At 38.8% G+C, this 23,204-nt stretch overlaps 1 long non-coding RNA gene across 1 annotated transcript; it reads left to right on the top strand.

Annotated features, from left to right (window-relative positions):
• The first annotated feature begins 346 nt into the window (after window positions 1-346).
• LOC122123250 lies at window positions 347-22,115 on the top strand. The gene is made up of 3 exons (XR_006150361.1): window positions 347-381; window positions 1,580-1,624; window positions 22,093-22,115. It is a non-coding gene; the product is annotated as an uncharacterized LOC122123250 (long non-coding RNA).
• The last annotated feature ends 1,089 nt before the right edge of the window (window positions 22,116-23,204 follow it).

Here is a 23,204-nt window from a genome sequence, read left to right as displayed (position 1 = left end):
CAGACCTCAGCTTCCTCAATAGCTAGGAGTACAGGCATAAGCTACCAGTGCCCTGCAAATCTGTGTATTTTAATGACCAGGTTTACGTATTGTCAAATATTTCTAATTTGCTATTTAATTTTCCTGTGAAAAAATAACATAGCCAGCTGCAATCATTTTATGTAAGACAAAAGCATACTTGCAGCATAATGAAATTCCAGATTGGAATTCTCATGACCCAGGTCTAATTTCTTGATGGAAATGTGCCATTACAGAAGCTGATATCATTTGATGATGTGGCTGTGGACTTCACCTGGAAGGAGTGGCAGGATCTGGATCCTGGTCAGAGGACCCTACATAGAGAAGTGATGCTGGAGACTTATAACAACCTAATGTCCTTGGGTGAGCAAAGGTCACTTTTATTTGGAAAGTCAAGTGCTTTTATTTTAGTAGACATTTGACTATGTTATTTAGGTACAAGATTCCAGTCCATTCCCAGGTAAAGAACTGCTAGTATAAAATCCAGGCAAATTCAGGTCTGGGAGCTTGATGTTGTTTGCCTTTCACACTACTGCTTGAGCCACAACTCCATTTTGGATTTTGTTTTGGGGTATATTCTGTGTTTCTGTGCCCAGGTTGGTTTCAAGCCTGCCTCTTCTGATCTTACCTCCTAAATGTAGTGTTACAAGTGTAAGCCTTTGGACCATTACATTTTGTTAAAAAAAAAAAAAGATTCCAGTCCAATGCAAGTGTCATTTCTTTCTAAGGGAAACTTCAACTTCATTATATGTAACTCAAGAGCTAATTTTATTCTTATTCATTAAGAAGGCAAATTAGTAGTTGGACAAAAGTTCTAAACTATGATCCACTAACAGGAAACTGACTTCCCAGACTTGGGGTGATTATGATAGGTGGATCTACAGTCTAGATAGAATATACATTACTACTGTCAGTATGATCTAGAAATCAGTAGGTGAAAGTGTGAAAGTGTGTATTTGTAAGCCAAACCTGACATAGGTTGCATTGCTTCAAGCTTGGAATCCTAGATACTCTGTAGGCTGAAATCTGAAGATTTTGGTTTGAAGCAAGCAACTGTAGAAAAATGAACACGAGACTCTTATCTCAAATTAACCATTTAAAAACTAGAAATGTAGCCAAGACACAAACTAGTAGAATGCTAGATTTGAGCAAAAGTGCTGAGTTCAAGCCACACATTGGCAAAATAAACCCAAAGCTGAGGGAAAGTACACCATGGAGATGTTAAGAATTGAGACACCATGGGTTGGGAAGGTGGTTCAGTGGTAGAGCCCTTGCCTTGCATGCTTGTGGCCCTGTGTTCGATTCCTCAGCATGAAAAAAAGCAGAAAAAAAAGCCAGAATTGGCGTTGTGGCTCAAGTGGTAGAGTGATAGCCTTGAGCTTAGGAGCTGTGATACAGCTCCCAGGCTCAGAGTTCAGGCCCCACAACCAATCCTACCTTTCCAAAAATAAAACAATTGAGATACTAGATTTAGGAGCAACCCAGTGAACAGGATGTCTGCAACATTACATTAATGATGACCCAGCAAGAGCAATAGTTCTCCACTATTTCTTATTCACAGGGCACTGTGTTCCTAAACCTATATTGATTGTGAAGCTGGAGCAAGGTGCAGAACCATGGATGAGAGAAGGCTCAGAAGAGAATTTCACAGGTGAGTTAAAGCATCTTGAATAGTGATGTTGGGTCCAGAGCCCAGTTGGTCTGTTTATCTTGAGCTGTACAGAGCAATGGTATTCCTAGTGCCCTGGAGTCATATGTGGCAGAGAACTAGGTGATCCTTTGTCTCAAGGAATTGTCAATCCAGAATTCTCGTGGAGACAAACTGAATTTGATGTTCCAGTGTAGTTAATGTTAGCAATTCTTTTTGTCTGTAGAGTGCCACGCCGACTCCAGTGGAGTCTGCTTAGCATGGGAAACCATCTATCAGACCAAGATACGGGCTTCAGAGACCTATCTCTGAGTTTTGGGACTTCACTGAAGTCTACCTCAGAGAATGGGGCTTTACAGAAACCTATCTCCAAGTTTTGGGACTTCACTGAAGTCTACCTCGGAGAATAGGGCTTCTAAAAGGCCTACTCCTGGAAAAAGGCTGGCAAGCCCCTGGGAAAGATGTGTTTCTGCCTTTCTTTTCCTCACTGTATAAGAGTGCCTATTAATCTTTTACTCTTTCTGCTGCTCATTGTGTTTACTCATTGTCAACGTTCCCTTATTCAAAGCTCTTTCTTAAGAGTGTTGACGACTCCAATATCTGATGAATGTCTCAAAAATATGACTAACTCACCAGAGTTAAGTGCTACCCTGCAACCCCTCTTATGAAGGCTAGTAGACAAGTTATAAGCAAATATAAAAGTATTGGGGGTTTCACAAAGTCACTCCAGCAGAAGGAATTGTAAGAAATTTACAAGAAGCTGTAGGCGCGGCTAGAACAGAAGGAATGTATGGCAATTGCTGAGATAACTACTTAGGAGAAAGAACTTCCTGGTACTCTCATTTACTGAGACTTGCTAGATCTAGGCCTCCGTGACCTTACTATTAAAGAAGGAACAGGAAAAATCTTATGGGATAATTAAGGCCTCTATAGAAATAAGGTAATGGTTAGTTGGTGACAAACGTCGAAACCCATTATATTTCTTAGAGATAAGCCGGAAACAAGTGCCTTTCAGGCCACCAGCTGGTGACCACCTAAGAATGAAGCCCTGCAGCAAGATTGTGTAAACTTTTGTCCTTCCAGCCGACCAGCTGGTGACCATCCAAGAACGAAGCCTTGCAGCAAGATTGTGTAACCTTTTGCCCCTTTCTTATGAAGACTTCTGTTATAAAAGTTTGTTATCCTCTGCATTAAATCGCACTCAGCACTCAGCATCCACTCCTAATGTGTGTGAGTTGTCTGTTTGCCGTCTCCCCATCCTATTCCAGGTTCCTCCCCTAGGTATCCTCCGTCGTCCCGACAGAAGCCGGTCCGCAGCAGTAGAGAAGTCATTCATAGAGAGAAAAAGACAATAAGAAATATAGTAAGGAGATCTCATTTTATTTTAAACTAGTATTTTGCAGGTAGGAGGAAAATAGGATCAGGACAATTTCTTATCAGTGGTGCTGGGCATAGAGGGAGATTCAGAATGGAAGCATTAAGAGTATGGAGATGAATAATTTGAGTAAATATTTCCTTAAGAAAAATATAAAAATCTGAAATACAGAAAAACATTATTTTCCATTGTAAAATGTCAGTACTACTTTCTTAATTACTAAATTGCAGAGAAATATATATATTCTGCATAAAGCAATGCTTTGATATTTGAAAATATTGTAACAGAATGTGAGGAAATATCTTTACATTAAGGAATTTATGGATCTCATTTATGTTTTTGTCTATATTTCTATTATTCATTTTAGATGTCCCAGAAATGGAGGATGTGATTAGCACCTGCCAGGAACGTCACAATAAATATCTCTCTGAAGTAGCAGTCATGAATTGTAACCCAGGGGAGGAAAAAGTGAGACTTATAAGAAGTTTTCATTTGAGCTCCATACAGAAGTCAGAACTGATTAAGAATAATGGGAACTCCTTAGGGATGAGGATAGAAAAGGTCACTGGCTGTCAGAGCATGGGTGTTTTCAGTGAGCCTGGTAAGATGTGTGCTGCATATAGTTCTCATGTGTCTTCTGTAGTTGATGAACGAAAACAGTGTGAAAAGTCTTTCACTGAGAAGAAACACCCTGTTGTCCCTCAGAGGACACACACAGGAGAGAAACCTTATGAATGTAACATGTGTCAAAAGTCTTTCACCAAGAAATCAAAGCTTACTGTCCACCAGAGAACACACACAAAAGAGAAACCTTTTGAATGTAACATTTGTGGAAAATCTTTCATATGCAAGGCATATCTTACTAGACACCAGAGAACACACACAGGAGAGAAACCTTATGAATGTAACATGTGTGGAAAGTCTTTCACCTGGAAGACACACCTTACTGTCCACCAGAGACTACACACAAAAGAGAAACCTTTTGAATGTAACATTTGTGGAAAGTCTTTCTCCTGGAAGGCATATCTTACTCTCCACCAGAGAACACACACAGGAGAGAAACTTTATGAATGTAACAAGTGTGGAAATTCTTTCACCCAGAAATCAAAGCTTACTCGCCACCAGAGAATACACACAAGAGAGAAACCTTATGAATGTAACATGTGTCAAAAGTCTTTCACTGAGAAATCAAAGCTTACTCGTCACCAGAGAACACACACAAAAGAGAAACCTTTTGAATGTAACATTTGTGGAATGTCTTTCTCCTGCAAGGAATATCTTATTCTGCACCAGAGAACACACACAGGAGAGAAACCTTATGAATGTAAGATGTGTGGAAAGTCTTTCACCCAGAAATCAATGCTTACTCGCCACCAGAGAACACATACTAGAGAGAAACCTTATGAATGTAACATGTGTCGAAAGTCTTTCACTGAGAAATCAAAGCTTACTCGCCACCAGAGAACACACACAAAAGAGAAACCTTTTGAATGTAACATTTGTGGAAAGTCCTTCTCCTGCAAGGAATATCTTCCTCTGCACCAGAGAACACACACAGGAGAGAAACCTTATGAATGTAAGATGTGTGGAAAATCTTTCACCCAGAAATCAATGCTTACTCGCCACCAGAGAACACATACTAGAGAAAAACCTTATGAATTTAACTTGTGTTGAAAGTCTTTCACCCATAAAAGAAACCTTACTGTGCACCAGAAAACACACACATTAGAGAGACCTTATTAATGTAACATGTGTGGAAAGTCCTTGTCTTGGAAGTCAAGCATCAATGTCCATCAGATAATACACACAGGAAAGAAACCTTATGAATGTAATATGTGTGGAATGACTTTCACCTGGAAGTCAAACCTCACTGTCCATCAGAAAACACACAGGAAAGAAACCTTACAAATGTCGTATTTGCAGAAAGATTTTCAGCCAGAAGCTCCAACTTACTATCCACCAGAGAGCACACACAGGAGAGAAATTTTATGAATGTAACCTATGTGGAAAGTCTTTCATCCAGAACATACACCTTTCTGTCCATCAGAAAAAAAACCACCAGAGAGAAATGTTATATATGTAGCAGGCATGGAAATTCTTTCTCCTGGAAGGCACAACTTAACATCCATCACAGAACACAAGGAGAGAAACCTTATGAATGCGACCAATGTGGAAAGACCTGGAGGTCACAGCTTAACACACGTAAGTTCACTCACACAAATGAAATAACTTAGGATTGTACCAAATGGGAAAGTCTTTGATCTGTAAGAAAATTGAAATTGCAATACAGAACCAATACAGGATAGAGACCTTATGATATAGCAGATGTGGAGTCCTCAAACTACAAGACACAGCTCAGGGTTCATCACAGAACACACAAAACACACACAAACACACACACACACACCCTCACACACAAAGAGGAGAAAAAGCATATGTAGAAAAAATGGAAAACTTTTCTAGAAAAAGTAATAACAATAATAAGGTCTTTCTTGGAGGGGTAACAATGCTCGATAGAAAATGTATTCATGACCTAACTCATATAATGGTATAACCAATCGATACAGTAGCTTTACAATAAAATATATATTTAAAAAATATGATGGATTAATAAAGACTAGAATCTCTGCATTTTGTCTTAGGGGAGAACCCCAAAGTGTCTTCAGTGCTTGCACATTTCTTTAATCACTGTTGATGAACAACTTGTGATTGATTCACTCTTAGCCCATTTAGTTGTTCTGCTGAGTGAGCTATAATAAAACACCAGTGTGGAAGATGTGTCATATCTGTGTTATCTCATAGAAGGCCAAAGTAGATATGACATTAGGAGAAATAATCAAGCACACAAATATATTGATCAATCTCTCACAAAAATTGAAGTTAACAAAATAATAAAATCATCTGCCATTTGAGCTACAGCATCACTTCTAGGCCCTGAGAGGAAGGAAGGAAGGAGTAGGGAAGTGAGAGAGGGAAAGAGGAAGCGAAGGAGTGAGGAAGAAGGAAGAAATGAACTATTCAAAAGAAGAATGTTTAATTTTTGGTGAATGTGAGAATTATTCTTTCAGAGGTGGGCCTCAAGAAAAATGGCTTTTAAAAAAGCAAATTTTTGAATGTTACAAAAAGATAAAGAGGATGTAACATTTTATAAATTGATTTAATAATACAGTAATATTTAGTAAGGAGGTCAGGTGTGGCTGGTGCCCTATTGGCCAGATGGTGGATGGTGGGGTCTGGCATCTTGTTTTCATGCAGGGGGAAAGAAATGCCCCATACATCACTTACCACCCAACTGATAGGTGTGGCTGGATCCCTGCAAGCAGGCATGGGCATTTGGCTGATATGTTACTCAAACTGATAGTCCAGTGCCTGGTACTGGGAATTTCCTGTAGACCTGCCTCCTGCTTAGGCCCTACTTAGGCTGGTCCAGCAGTGGCACCAGATGCCATGCCACATATCTCTGTAATCATGTCCTGTGTGCTGTCTCCTGGCTTGTCTCTGGTCATCATAGTGTCCCAATTCAGCACTCTCTTGGTGCTGATTGGTTTCTCGTTGCTGTTTTTATTCTCCTCCCCCAACCTTCTGTCCTATTTCCAAGCTGTCTAAGTGTATTTTTGGACTGCAAGTCTTTGTTACAACAGGCTGCTTGCAGACTGCTAGCTGTGTAATAGACTCCAATATTCCATCTACCATAATGTAGCTTCCAACAAATATACTGTCTTCTTTTACAGAAACATAAAAGTTGACCTAACATTAGAATTTCTAGAGCCAAGATAGATGCCACTGTATATTTATGTAATTAAAGATATCCTGGAGGCATTTAGAAGAAATTTCTGTTACATCAGAAAGTGCTTAATTAATAAACCAAGACCAAGGCTCCTGATCCTATATAAGCCAGTCATTCTAGATATGTCCAGAGCTGTTTGGTTACATGAAGAGCAATACTTTCACACATTCATGAAGGAATGTTTTTGTGCCAATATGAGGTTTTGAACTCAGGAACTGAGTTGAAGCCAGCCAGAGCTGGCTTCAAAGGAGATTCTCTCATCTTGGCCTCCATAAAAGCTAGGAATCAAAGCATGAGCCCTGTGGGCTGTTCTGATGAAAGCTCTCTCTGTGAACAGGAGGTTTCCTTCAGTGCTTCAGCTCAGGCTTCCTGTGGCTTCAAGAATTTCAGTATTTATTTCAATTGTTTAAAAATAATAACTCTTCTTTACAGTATTTTCATAATAAAATAAGGAGTCCTTAAATCCTGCCTATGATTCCATTTACAAGATAAGGACAGTGGAGTTCACATTGCAAGATTTAGCTAGTTGCTCGCTTAACCCCTTCCATCACACTGTTCACCATTCTTCTTTTTTGGGGTGGGAGGTCTGGTCTTGTGGCCTGAACTCTGGGCCTGGGTGCTGTCCCTCAGCTCTTCAGCTCAAGGCTTGCACTCTACCACTTGAGCCACAGTGCCACTTCCAGCTTTTTTTTTCTTTTTGCTTATGTGGTGCTGGGGAATCGAACCCAGGACCTCATGCATGCATGGCAAGTGCTCTAACACTGAGCGACCTTCCAAGCCCAACCCTTCTGCTTATCTACAGAGGCCTACTAAAAAAAATGGCATTGGAAGGCACCGGTGCCCTTGGCCTTCATATTTGTACCCTCCCCCCCCCACACACACACTATCCATTTGGAAATCTCTCAACTCCCATGTTTACAAACTGTATGCTTTCTGAGAAGGGATGGTTCACAGACTGGAGTCCTACCTAGGCCTGTTATATACCTCAAATTATGAACCAACATACCACATTCATTAAAAGTATGCCTGACGATAACACATTTTATTAATGTTTTGAATTATTTTTGTTATTATCATTTGGCCAAAACTTTGCTTGAATTCAGAATTTAAGGGACTTAATGTTCACTGACTTGGTAAAGTACCCTTTCCTCTTTTAATTTCAGACCAGCAATTAAAAATGAGCTATTACACTCCCTCATGTGTGGAATCCTAACTACTCAGGAAGCTGAAATTAGATAGCTTTGTAGGCCATCCCGTGCAAAAGCTCCATGCAAATGGTATCTTAGCCAATAAAAGCATGGCTCTGGTTATATGTGCCTATCTTTTTTGCTACTTGTGATATGTAATTATAAAATTAGTGTGTTGAAAGGCCCAGGCAGAGATGCAAGACCCTAAGGTGAAAAATCAGTGATACAAATGGTCATCTTCTATAGAAGGTAAAGGAAGCCTCACAAATTTTTGCCCCTGAATTCAACCTGAGGACCAATAATAAGATACGTGTAACCAATACACTCTTCCAAATATTTAGTAGAAGAATTTGGGTGTGGTTTAGCCAATGATAGGTAAACAGTCCTTTACCAAGTGATTGCAAAAGGACCTTTGCATATGGCTATATGATGTTATGAATTTTATATCCTGTTATGTGGACACCATGAGTCCTGTTTGGATGAAGTAATTAAGATCTCCTGATCTAACAGGGCACTGTTGCTTCACATCGGGATTCTTACTTGCTCAAGAGTATGAGGTTTAAAGATCACAATTGAAAGGCAAACTAGGTAGCAATAGCTGTAAAAGTGTTATGGCCAATTATCACCAAATTTCCCACAAGTAATGCTGTGAATGAAGTTGATAGACTGTCAACACTTTTATTCCTTTATTGCCAAAGCCTAGGGACAGTACCCAGGCCCTGAGTAGAAAGCACTCCAAGGCCAGGGAAGATATTTTGGAAAATGGGTTTTTGGCCCTCGTGCAGAAAAGTTACCATTCTTGTTTAAGCCTAAAGTCCTCGATAGGGTATAGTCATTGTCCTCAATTGAGGTTGATATTGAAATGTCTTATAAGCCAGGGGAATGATAGATTGTACGAATATTTTGGTTTCTTTTGTCAAGTGAATCCACATGCACATACCTTTATGTTTCTGACTAGTTCATAAGTCCTTGTAGAGGTTCAAGATACTATGCAGGACAATGTGGTCCACGTCAGTAAAGTGGGGAATGAGACCTTCAAAGAGAGATCTCAACATATAAAACGTGGCCAAATATTTCAGTATACTTGAAACAGTATCATAAGAAAAGAAGTATCAAGTAGTGATGATTTAAGGTCCCAGAATACCAATATATTTGAATGAGAAGACTGTGATCTTGTGCTGTGTGCACATAGATGTAGGAGAAAACCTCTTTTCAATCTGAGCTCTTCAGATGTGTTTAAGCATTTTTGTTGTTTTTCCCTTTCTGATTGCACTTTATTTCAAGGCCACTCTCAGGGGTGAATGACAGGATATTTAGTTTCAGCTCATTCTAAAAGCTATGTCCTCAGAAGAGAAGTGGTGAACCATGACTTAGGTACATATTCACCCTAGACACAATCACGAAGAGTGGGTTAACTTACATAAGTTTTCAGAATGTCAAGGGTCCTACCACACGGTTCATCCTGTAGCCCTTTTCAAAACTAGGCTTTAGAAGAGTTCTGCTTTTGTATGAAGATTTCAGCTCTAAATTAGAATATTTTCAATACCCATTCAGTGAATGTTACTGGATAAAATATACAAATAAAGTCATATTTATTTTACAGAAAATTCTGATATCATCAGCAGGGGCAGGTAATATGATTCAAAGTCAGGACCCTGAAGAGTCTGGTCTCCAGAGTTCTAAGTATTTAAGCAAGAACCTCCAATTCCCAATCAATCTTGATCCCAATGAGAGAACAAGATGTTAGGAGAGCCCTTGTTTCTTCCTCAGGTTAACCTGGAATGATGCTCCTCAGAGTGACTGGAAGGGACAGAAGCTGGGATACAGAACACACGGGGTACTGAACAAGGCTATCATAGGATTTTCACTAGACCCTCAGGGACCAGCCAATGCCCCCTTGCATTACCTTGAGCACTTATATCTTTAAGTTTGTCCAGCTCTAGGTCATTTTTCCTCCCATAATTAGCTTAACATTAAGTGTACATTTTTTCTGTTCCCTCAATGAATTGAGAAGTTCTTTGAAAATTGTCTTTCATTTTTCTGGATCACCTAAACCCTTGTATGAAGTCCCTGTTGTAGAGGTCTCAGTACTTTGAGTAGATGACTACCTGGAGCATCCACAGCCAACCATCTTTTGCCTCACTTGTATATGGAGTCTGAACAAAACCAGCCAAAACTTTATATGTATATTTTAACTTAAATATTTGTTACCAAAAGTTTGATGTGGAGACTTCATCTGGTGTAGTGAAAGTTGGTTGGGCTCATGGTCTATGCCAGAACTCAAAATGGAAGGTACACAAAAGAAAAGTTTGGTAAGAAGCCAGCTGAGGAGAGGAGGGCAGTGCCAAAATCTTTATGCAACAGCAAACCATGGGACAGGAGTGAGCTGCCCAGAGCAGGGTATGTGCTCCCCATCAGTCCACCACCAACACAGCATGGCACCTGCACCATGGGCCAAGGTGTGCAGGTGTTTCCTGCAGGGTGACTGTTGACACAGAGACCTGTAAGAGAAGTCAGTGGCCTAATGTAATAGTCTTGTCCTAGGTAGATGATACAATTGCTTGTGGATAAGAAGAATTGGTAATAAAACAATTGTTAGATGACCTAGTAAAAATTCTTGAGCATATGTGTGTATGTGTATGTCCTAAGAAGAAAACAATTTGAAAAGTAGTTCAGAGAGAACTCAAATGACAAGTGTGGAACTTGAGTGTACAACAAGATATATCCATGAGAATCACAACAAATAAGTGAAAAGGAAGGGTTTCCTTCACTAATTTTTACCTAACCTTACAAATTCCATTATGTTCAAAATAATAAGGGCAGAAATGTATCTTTTGATTCTTACTGTTGTACAACAGCTAGTTTATAAGTGACAGCAGAGGCATAAGGTCTGTTCTGTGTGTGGCCCCTGCACTCACTGGAAAGGAAGACAATACTGTTGAAAGTGATCTAAAGTGATTGGAAATAATATCTTTTAGATTGCAAAGGAAGCATTGACTAATTTATATGTGCAGACTTTTTGTTTTGCAGGTCTTTGGGCTGGATCTCAGGGCTCAGGTGCTGTCCCTGAGTTGCTTTTGCTTAAGGGTAGCACTCTACAACTTGAGCCACCCACTACTTCTGGCTTTTTCTGTGTATGTGGACCTAAGGAATAGAACCCAGCTCCTCATTCCTGCGATGCAAGCACTGTACCACTTAGCCAACTTCCCTGTCCTATAAGCAGACTTTTATTATGTTAAAAGAAGAAACAATAGGTTGGTATGTAGCATCCACCTTCCATGTGCAAGTCCCAAGGTTCAACCCCCAATGTGAAAGAAAGTTGAAAATGGAATGACATGAAGTATTCAGTTACAAATAGAAAGAAAAAGAGGAACAAAGGCCATGAGTAAGTAATGAGGTTTTTATTTGTTTGGGATTGTTTCTTTTTCCTTTTAATTGTTGGCTGTGGGGTTTGAACTCAGGGAGGGCCTGGCATATTCCCTAAGCTTTTCACTAAAGGCTAGCATGCTACCACTTCCAGCCAGAATGTCACTTTTAGTTTTCTGCCATTTAATTGGTGATAAGTCACAATGCATTTTCTGCTGAAGTGTTGCTGAGGAATGGAACTCAGTGCCTCATGTATGCAAGGCAAGCAATGTACCACTGAGCCACCTTGCAGCCCCTGTACTAGCATTTTCATAGGAGTTTATTAGGCCTTACCTATTTGTTTGTTTCACAGATTCAACAAACCATAGAACCAAAATACTTGAAAAATATGCCACCTATAGTAAACATGCAGTCTTTGAAAAAACTGGCATTATCCTAATAACAATGCAGTATAACAACTATTTAGTAGGATTTAAATTGTAGTAGGTATCAGAAGTGATTTAGAGTGTATAGAAGATTGCCTGGAGATTATATAACAGGTGATTTGCACTGCATCGTAGGCTGTGTGCAGGTTACATGAAAGCAAACTGAGAAAGAAGTATCAGATGAGACAAACAAAAAAATAGCAAAGTAATTACTAAAATGAAACCATGTTTATATTGTAATGTAAAAATAGTAAATATATCAGGTTCTGTCTGATTTGAACAGAAGAAAATACACTCATAAATCTCAATAAGCTATTCAAGGAGCTTATACATTAATAATCAAGAATCAAAATGAATCAATATAAGGATACCCTAAGCAAAAATCAATAATGAAAAATACAAATACTGATAATATGAGAGGAAATAAACATCAGCACAAACTGTGTTACAACAGATACAGAGCATTGGTAATAACAGGTATATCATAAATCTGTATAATAAAAATTTTATGCTGAAAAGTAAAGTCTACAAAGACATGGTTAAAAGGCCAAAGAATGATGATTTCTTTAATCTATCATTATGATTGGAGAACTGGTACTCCACTTTTATTTTGTCAGCCGTGGGGCTTGAACTTGGGGCTTGGGTACTATCCCTCAGCTCTTGAGATCAAGGCGAGTGATCTACCCCCTAAGACACAGCGACACCTCCGGTTTTCTAGTGCTTTATTGGAAACAAGTGTCTCATGGACTTCCTGCCCATGCTGGCTTTGAAGTGTGATCCTCATATCTCAGCCTCCTGAGTAGCTAGGATTACAGGTGGTAGCCATTGGTGCCCGGCCTCTAATACTCCTCTTAATGACTAAACAAACAGACAAGATGTGGAAGGCATTATCTTTACCTAAATGCTCTTTATAAAGCACAATGGTGTTATATTTACCAAGACAGACACACTGATAATAGATCTGAAGATAAATTGTCGAGAAATCAGTATGAGAAAGGAATCTGTTATAAACACAATAAAATTCAATAATATATTTCTCATAAGCTTGCAGTAAAACAGATGGAAACTAGAATAGATCTGTATCAAATGTATGCTATTACTATAATGTATAGAATATTAAAGGGAGCAACTGTCTTAGGTCAGTTGTAAAATCATAAAAAGTGCTTTGAATTATGTATGGTGTATTCACTTGAATATCTTCTGGAGGGTGTGGTAGAGCCATAGAATTTGAGGGAAATAGGGTGATGAGAATATAGTATACAACTCAGGAGTAGAGACAGGAGGGAGGGATTGGGAGAGAGTGAAGGAATGGAAGATACTGTATGAAAAGAATTTATTAATTTCTGTATGCATCATCTCCATAATAATATTAAATTACATTAATAATAAAACAATACCTGCAGCATAAATGATTTGCTTGGTGATGAAAATCTACCACAGTTAGAAGAACAGTTGCAATTTTTAGAAATCTAACACAGCACTCAATTTGCAAGATAAACTATTTCAGTTTAGGTTGAATATTAACTCTACATAAACCAGTAGCAATAATCCTTTCATTGTGGTATCCAATTAAGTGTTAATGTTAAATGTTGAGGTAATAAAAAAACAAGACAAGCACTTCTGGCTCAAGACTGTCATTTTACCCTAACTATTAAGGAGGAAACTGAGGTCTGGAAGTCAGCCTAGATAGACAATTCAAATTAAGAAGCTAATGAACAGGTTAGAGGTAAGGCTCAAGTGATAGTGCCAACAGTGAGTGAAGAAGCTGACTGTCTGTGAGACCTGCAGTTCAAGCTCCAATAGTAGCTCTAGAAAGCCATGGTGGAGTCTGAGGTATGTGTATTACATGTGTTTCTAAATTAGAAACCTAATTGTTGTGAAAACTGGCAAGTCTTCACCTCAGACATAAAGAGAAAAGAAAATGAGTGGAGGAGGGAGAGAAGGGAAGCCAAAGGTCAGGAAAAAGATGGAAGAAGAGGAGACAAGAGAGTAGCGGAGAGAAAGGAAAAAGAGGGAAAGGGAAAGGAGGAGGAGAAGACAGGAGAGGAAGAAAGCCTTATGGCATTAGATTTGACAGTAAATCTTAAATAAGACACCAAAAGTGACTCATGCAACAAAGAGACAAACAAATGCCAGGCTCTGGTGGCTCACACCTAGAATCCTAACTACTCAGGAGAACCAGATCTGAGGATCATGGTTCAAAGCCTGCCTGGGCAGGAAAACCTGTGAAATCTTATCTCCAATGAAACACCAGAAAGCCAGAAGTGGTGCAGTGGCCCTTGTGGTAGAGTGCTAGGCTTGAACTGATAAGCTGAGGCACAAGCTCAGACCAAGATTTCAAGCCCCATGACTGACAATAAATAAATTAATGAATAAGGGTTGGGATGGTGGCCCTGGGTTCCATTGCTCAGCACCACATAAGTAGAAAAAGTCGGAAGTGGGTGCTGTGGCTTAAGTGATAGAGTGCTAGCCTTGAGCTGAATAGCTGAGGGATAGCACCCAGGCCCAGAGTTCAGGCCCCAGAATTGACCAAAAAAAAAAATGTCTGAGAGCAAGCTGGGTGATTCTGCAGATAAGGAGAGCCCAAGAGCTATGCATTTGTACTCCAAGACCAAGGGATTCTTCTATTAATGCATGTGACTTTATTTGCTTTGCCCAGGTGGAAGAATTCTAGTAAAATTGTGAGGTGTGTGCCTGCCTTGAGTCCTCTTACATGGAAGTTGTATTTAGGGCTTCTGTGTTGTTTCTCCTAGAGATATTTTAATCTTTTGGCTTGAGGTTTTAATCTCCTGGCTTGAGTTGACAGATGTTTGTTCACCATCCTGTTTCGAGAGACAGTTGTACATGGGATATTGGAGTAGTGAGTGCTGGTCCTGTATTTTTAGGAATGAAGCCTAGCAATGTTTGAAGCAGAGCACCCTATGAATAAGAATCTCCATCCTAAATAGACAGACCTTTTCAATTCTGAGAAGCCCAAAAGGGAAGAAGCAGAAAAGCACAGGAAGGGGAAGATGCTGCTAGCTTCCCTTGCCTTATGCAAAAATTGTTGCTACTTCCCTAAGCACCAGATTCACGTGGTACTCTTTCCTACACCACTCTCACTTTGTGTTGTTACAAGATTTGAGCTAATTTCTAGGAGTCGTGATGAGCTGGCTTGAGCAATAACCCAGAGGCTAGTTATCAGAGGGGACCTGAGGCTGTGGTTTGGGAAGGTGGGGTAATTGTTATGACTGAAATATCTATTCATGTACTAATGCCTAATCCTCTTCTTGCTAATTTATTCAGCCTGGGTTACCACTATCATTTTTACTATGTACTCATTGAAACTTATCTTCCTCGTAGTTCAGAAAGTGTTGGTCGGGGACATTTGGCCTTAAATGAAAAATCACAGAAGAAAACTTGAGGTAATATGTCTTACTCAAGGTTGTATGCTTTGTAGGTGATGCTTATCTTCAAGTGTGTCACTCCTATATGGAGTATTTTATGTTGTATCTTTATGATGACCACGGATCTTCGCATTACTGTTTAGGAAAATGAACATTAGGGACTTCTCAAACCTGGGTTTACCTCATCTTTACTCATGTTCCTTTGGCCAAAGCATGTTAAATGGCAAATTACAAATCATCGCATATGTTTGCAATGGATACAGTGAAATGTAACATTGGACAACCATTATTGAAATAGTATAACACAAGAAATATATTCTGTACATAGTTTCCTCTCTAACTTTGGGTGAAAACTACTGAGTTACATCATACATGCTTTCCATGATGTTTAAATATGTAAATGAATGAGGTAGAAAACAAATTCCAATGGATTCCTAGGATACCTTTGCATTAAAAAAAGCAGTTCATACATCCGGAAGTATATTCAGTAATAAATAGTTTCAGTGGAAATGTGATATGTTTTTGCTTTCAGTTATTCAATATTTTTTGTAGGAACATTCACTTTTATAAATGTAGTATGTACATAAACATAGAAATTAGTTGGTTTAATAATATCTATCTCCCAGGAAATGGACTGGATTTGTATTTATTGTAGACTTTAATCCTCTGCTTGAGACATTAAAGATTCTTCTCTTGTAAGAAGTCTTTGCCATTTTCCAGCCCATGTATTATGTTGCAAGAGGAAATTCTGGTCCGAAAGTCTCACAGATTCATTTCTGAATACGTCATTTGTCTTGTATCCCAGCCATGCTTCCAGAATCTTCTGCTCATTGTCAGCAGCAAGACAGAATGAATGGATCTCTGGTGAGTTGTTTTTTTTATTTCTCATTTGGTTTTATTCCATTATATGAACCTAAAGATGTTCAAGAATTTAAAACAATTCCAACCACACAGATTCAGCCTCAGGAACATATTCATATGGCTTATAGATTATCAGATTAAGATTGCTTGTAGGTTTAGCAGATTAAATGGTTATATTCTTTCTAAGTTGAATGCAGATTGGCTTCAGAACGTCTAGGTTTCATCTTCTCATAAAATGTAATCAAATCTGTTATTTGATGTAATGACACTGAGCAGGTTTCTTCTCATGGAAGGTGAAGGATAGCTTGCAAACAGATCACATCCTCATGAGCAACATTAAAACTATTTCAATGAAATTTTCTTGGAATTGCTGAAATAGTGTTATGGACAGACACACATTCATGTGTTGTTATGGAATGATTAACCTATATGTACTTAAATTACTCTCCATATATAGTACTTGGTCGACTTCATGTTCTTCGTCTTACTTGAAACTTAGGATATATTTGTTGCTAACCTTTATGGTCTTTCTTTTTTTTTTTTTTTTTTTTTTTTTTTTTTTTTTATTTCTTTTTTTTTTTTTAAATTTTATTTTATTTTATTTGAGAACATACTGTACAGAGGGGTTACAATTACATGGGCAGGATAATGCATACATTTCTTACCAAGCATTGCATCCTCCTCCTTTGTTTACCCTTCACCTCCCTTCCCAGCCTCCCCCCTCCCTCCCACCCAATCATACCCCCCCTCCCCCCCCCCACCGACATTGTAAAGCTGGTTTTGACATGACATTTTGTACTTCTCATTGTTGCAACAGGTCCACCTGAATCCTTAAACGACTTGTTTGTCCCCGTCTCCTCCACATGTTATACTGACATCAAATATAGTGAAAGCAGGGGTTACACTGTGGGGGAGGGACATACAAAGCAACAAAGAAATAATCTTATAAATGCATTAGAAACACATGCATGAAAGAAACAAAAACATTAAAATACATATTTGAGGTTTTGTTTTCCTAACATCACATTATCTGACTTTTTCTGCTTGACTCATACCTATACTAGATATTGCAAATAAGGGAAACCATGGGACCTATGTTTCTTTGGGCCTGGCTTACTTCACTTAATATAATTTTTTCCAAGCCTTTCCATTTCCTAACAAATGGGGAAGTGTCATTCTTTCTGATGGAGGTATAGAATTCCATTGTGTATATATACCACATCTTCTTGATCCATTCATCTACTGAGGGGCATCTGGGTTGGTTCCATGTCTTAGCTATGGTAAATAATGCTGCAATAAACATAGTTGTGCTGGTAGCTTTAGTGTGGCCTTGTTTGTGATCATTTGGGTAAATGCCCAAAAGTGGGATTGCTGGGTCGTTGGGGAGCTCTATGTGGAGTCTTTTGAGGAACCTCCATACTGCTTTCCAAAGTGGTTGAACAAGTTTACATTCCCACCAACAATGAAGTAAGGTTCCTTTCTGTCCACATCCCCTCCAGCATCTGTTGTTGTTAGAGTTCTTGATTTTTGCTGTTCTAACTGGAGTGAGGTGATATCTCAATGTTGTTTTGATTTGCATTTCTTTTATGGCTAGGGATGTTGAACATTTCTTCATGTGTCTATTGGCCATCCTTCTTTCTTCTTCAGAGAAGCTTCTCTTTAAGTCTTTCGCCCACTTACTTATTGGGCAGTTGTTTCTTTGAGGATTTGTTGTTGGGTGGTTTAATTTTTTGAGTTCCAAGTATATTTTAGATATGAGACCCTTGTCCGTTGTATGGCTAGTAAAGATCTTCTCCCAGTCCGTGGGCTTTCTATTGATCTTGCTAGCTATGTCATTTGCCCTGCAGAAGCTCTGCAACCTTATGCAATCCCATTTGTCCAGCCTTTCTTTGATTTGTTGTGTTTCCGGGTTGATATTCCGGAGGAATATCAATACCAAATTTCAAACTCTACTATAAAGCCATAGTAATCAAAACAGCTTGGTATTGGCATAAGAACAGACCTCAGGACCAATGGAATAGAATTGAAAACCCAGAAATGAACCTACAGACCTATAGCCATCTAATCTTCGATAAGGGAGCTAAAACAATAGAATGGAAGACAGACAGCCTCTTCAGTAAATGGTGCTGGCAAAACTGGTTAACTACATGTAGAAAACTAAACCTAGATCCTTATATATCACCCTGCACCAGAATCAACTCCAAATGGATCAAAGACCTTGAACTCAAAGCAGACACTCTGAAAACATTACAGGATGGAATAGGAGAAACCCTGGGTCTCCTTGGCTCAGGCCGAAATTTTCTGAATAGAGACCCGGAAACACAACAAATCAAAGAAAGGCTGGACAAATGGGATTGTATAAGGTTGCAGAGCCTTTATGGTCTTTCTACAAATTCGTGTTTGTTTTCTAAAGTATCCTCACAAAATTTCTTTCCTCTATTTTCTCTCTCTATTTTTGATTTTCTACTCACTAGTGTTGGTTATTTTTCTCTTTCTCTCTCTTTGTATCTATCTTTCTATCATTTTTTTCTTACTTTTCTCATTCCCTCTTTCCTCCATATGTGTCTCAGTTGTTTCTTTTCTTCAAATGATCTATCTGGGAACTATTTTTTCTTAGTGATCAGTTTTACTTTGCTGACATGGCTCTTAGGTTTGACATTTTTCTTACCCATTGTATAGGAAAATTGTTCCCTAGAGAGTTCTACAGGATTCCAGAAACAAAATTAGAAAATCACAAACACATAAACAGATAGACTTAGGGAAAACCAGGGTTCGGAAGGCTCTCTGGCACTTGGTCCCTTGGTGCCAGCAAGCAAGCATAGTTCCTTGAGTGCACACAGGGAAGATTACCATTGATAACATGCAAAAATGAAGTATCTATATTAGTAGTACAATCAGAGCCACAACAGGTTGTGAGGAAAACATGTTTCCTAATCTCCTGAGACAGAAGACTGGCTCCCAGATAAAATGCAGACATGAAGTTCACCTTACCTAGCCTTGAAGGTGAACAGCAGCTCAGTTTCAGATGCTATCTTTCTATCTTTCCAACAGTAAGGAAAAGGCCTGCCCTCCAGTCTCTTAACCCTCTCCAGAATTCTCTTTTAACCCTTCTGCGGCCAGCTCTCAGTGTTCTCATTGCGGTCAGGCTGGAATTCCAACCTCTCAAACCTTTTCCCCCTTCAGCTCAACTTCAGAGTTCCCACAGAAAAGTATTTCCTTCGCCCAACTTATAAACTACAAGAAAATCCTGATTCTGTTATCTTTGGTCTAACTTCATTTGATGTGGTATTTGTTTTGTCTTTCCTTACCACTACTTTTGAATATTTAAATTCACTGCCAGTATACGATAGGAACTGGTTTTGATAAAAAAAAAAAAAATACAGTGACAAGGTGTTCTTTATTAGAAATATCACTTGTTGCAAAATCTCTCGGATTTCTCAGGAAATGATTTGGATCTCTGAGGAATTTTGCGATTAACTAACACAAGTGGAAATATATCCTTAGGGATCTACTGGAGAAATGACTCAGAAATATGTGACACATTGGAGCATTTGTTCATATTCATCATTTTTGTCATATTGAGTATTCCTTGAGCTTGTATACATTTTCCTCCACCTTCCATGAAATCTATTAAAATGAAAATATTGTAAAGAATATTTTATTCCCCTCCCACATATATTTTGTATTGTAGAAAGTAGGCAAAGTTTACAAAACTTCATGGTAGCAGTTCTTTTTTACATAGGATGGAAATATCAGGGTATCTGTGACCACTTTTCAATATTTAGTATTTAAACCAAACATGGTTAACCTAGGGTATTTTTATGTGTGAACTCAATTAAATCTTATATGGGCAAAATAAATCATTAGCTACTTTCTGGAGTACTGTTAGTATTTTTGAATATTCATGTGGACACTGCTTCTCATAGGTCTAGTAATATTCTATGTTCTGTATTCCATGTCATATCCTGAATGTGTTCTACTTGCTTATGAGAGTACCTGTTAATAGAAAGTCAAAATAGGATTTAGGGTGAAGCAGTATATGTAAATGCAGAAAAAATATTTGTTTAATTCATTGTTACCCTTATATGTACTAAAATTTTATCAAAAAATGATAATATAATTTTTCAGACACCTCCTTAGACTTATTGTTGTCATGCCAGATTATTGTCTCCTTAGAGTTCTTATCTTGTCTCTATTGCTAGCAGCAGAAATGTGTTTGCATGCATTAGGGAAACTGTAATTTTTATTGGTCTTGGGGCTTGAATTCTGGGCCTGGTTCTTGTCCCTCAGCTCTTCAGGTCAAAGTGAGTGCTCTACCACTTGAGTCACAGTGCTACTTTCAGTTTTCTGATGGTTTATTGGAGATAAGTGTCTCATGGACTTTCCTGCCTGGGCTGGCCTTGAAACTAGATCCGCAGACCTCAGCCTCCTCAATAGCTAGGAGGATAAGCCACCAGTGCCCTGCCAATCTGTGTGTTTTAATGACCAGATTTATATATTGTCCAATATTTCTAATTTGCTATTTAATTTTCCCAGTGAATAGATAACACAGCAAGCTGCAAACATTTAATGTAAGACAAAAGCATACCTGCAGCATAATGAAATTCCTGATTGGAATTCTCATGACCCAGGTCTAATTTCTTGATGGAAATGTGTCATTACAGAAGCTGATGTCATTTGATGATGTGGCTGTGTACTTCACATGGAAGGAGTGGCAGGATCTGGATCCTGGTCAGCGGACCCTTCACAGAGATGTAATGCTGGAGACCTATAGCAACCTAATGTCCTTGGGTGAGCAAAGGTCACTTTTTCTTGGAAGATCAAGTGCTTTTATTTTAGTAGACATTTGACTGTTTATGTTATCTAGGTATAAGATTCCAGTCCATTCCCAGCTAAAAAACTGCTAGTATAAAAGCCAGCCAAATTCAGGTCTGGGAGCTTGGTGTTGTTTGCCTTTGCACTACTGCATGAACCACAACTCCATTTTGGCTTTTGTTTTGGGGTATATTCTGGGTTTCCATGCCCAGGTTGGTTTCAAGCCTGCCACTTCAGATCTCATCTCGTCAAAGAAGGATTAAAGTTGTAAGCCTTTGAACTATAACATTTTCTAAAAACAAACAAACAAAAAAAAAACCACTAAAAAAAGATTCCAGTCCATGGGAAGTGTCATTTCTTTGTAAGGGAAACTTCAACTTCATTATATGTAACTCAAGAGCTAATTTTATTTTCAGTCTTTAAGATTTCTAATCAATTTTGGACAAAAGTTCTAAACTATGATCCAATAATAGGAGACTGACTTCTCAGACTTGGGATAATTATTATAGGTGGATCTACAGTCTAGATAAAATATACATTACTACTGACAGTATGATCTGGAAATCAGTAGGTGAAAGTGTGTATTTGTAAGCCAAACTTGACACAGAGTTTAGTGCATCAAGATTGGAATTCTAGATACTCTGGAGGCTGAAATCTGAAGATTTTGTTTTGAAGCCAGCAACTTTGGAAAAGTGACCATGAAACTCTTATCTCTAATTAACCATTCAAAAACTAGAATCGTAGGCAAACTAGGAGAATGCTAGCTTTGAGCAAAAGAGCTGAGTTCAAGCCACACAATGGACACAATAAACTCAAAGCTGGGGGAAACTCCACCATGGAGTTATTAAGAATAGAGAAACCATGGTCTGGGAAGATGGCTCAGGGGTAGACCAATTCCCTTGCATGCTTGAGGCCCTGTGTTCGATATCTCAGCACCACATAAGCAGGGAAATAAAGCTAGAATTGGTGTTGTGGCTCAAGTGATAGAGTGCTAGACTTGTGCTTAAGAGCTGAGAGACAGCTCCCAGGCCGAGAGTTCACACCCCACAACTTGACGGCCCCCCACAAAAACAATTGAGAAACCAGATTTAGGAGCAACCTTGTGAACAGGATGTCTGCGACCTTCCATTAATGATGACCCAGCAAGAGCAATTGTACTCCACTATTTCTTATTCACAGGGCCCTGTGTTCCTAAACCTGAATTGATTGTGAAGCTGGAGCAAGGTGCAGAACCATGGATAAGAGAAACCTCAGACAAGAATTTTACAGGTTGGTTAAAGCATCTTGAATGGTGATGATGGATCCAGAGCCCAGTGGGTCTGTTTATATTGAGCGGTACGGAGCAATAGTATTCCTAGTGCCCCTGAGTCATGTGTGGCAGAGAACTAGGTGATCCTTTGTCTCAAGGAATTGTCAATCCAGAATTCACATGGAGACACACTGAATTTGGTGTGCCAGTGTAGGCAGTGTTAGCAATTCCCTTTTTCTGTAGAGAAGTCATTCATAAAGAGAAAAAGAGAATAAGAAATGTAGAAAGGAGATCTCATTTTCTTTTAAACTAGTATTATGCAGGTAGGAGGAAAATAGGAGTATGCTAGGGCTGCTATCCTCTGATGGGGACAATTTCTTATCAGTGGTGCTGGGCATAGAGGGCGATTCAGAATGGAAGCATTAAGAGTATGGAGATGAATAATTTCAGGAAATATTTCCTGGGAAAACATATAATAATCTAAAATACAGAAAAACATTATTTTGCACTGTACAATGTCAGTACTACTTTCTTAATTACTACATTGCAGAGAAATGTATATATTCTGCATAAAGCAATGATTTGATATTTGAAAATCTAGTAACAAAATGTGAGGAAATATCGTTATCGTAAGGAATTTGTGGGTCTCATTTATGTTTTTGTCTATTTTTCTATTATTCATTTTAGATGTCCCAGAAATGGAGGATGTGAATAGCACCTGTCAGGAAAGTCACAATAAATATCTCTCTGAAGTAGCAGTCATGAATAGTAACCCAGGGGAGGAAAAAGTGAGACTTATAAGAAGTTTTCATTTGAGCTCCATACAGAAGTCAGAACTGATTAAGAATAATGGGAACTCCTTAGGGATGAGGATAGAAAAGGTCACTGGCTGTCAGAAAATGGGTGTTTTCAGTGAACCTGGTAAGATGTGTGCTGCCTATAGTCCTCATGTGTCTTCTGTAATTGAAGAATATAAACACTGTGAAAAGTCTTTCACTGAGAAGACACACACTCTTGTCCCTCAGAGAACACACACAAGAGAGAAACCTCATGAATGTAACATGTGTCGAAAGTCTTTCACCAAGAA

Source organism: Dipodomys spectabilis, unplaced genomic scaffold (genome assembly GCF_019054845.1).
Source record: "Dipodomys spectabilis isolate Male_0828 unplaced genomic scaffold, ASM1905484v1 ptg000227l, whole genome shotgun sequence".
In the NCBI taxonomy this organism is placed as follows: Eukaryota; Metazoa; Chordata; class Mammalia; order Rodentia; family Heteromyidae; genus Dipodomys; species Dipodomys spectabilis.
The sequence above is the reverse complement of the archived record's forward strand: the minus strand, read 5'-3'. Positions and strand labels throughout refer to the sequence as shown.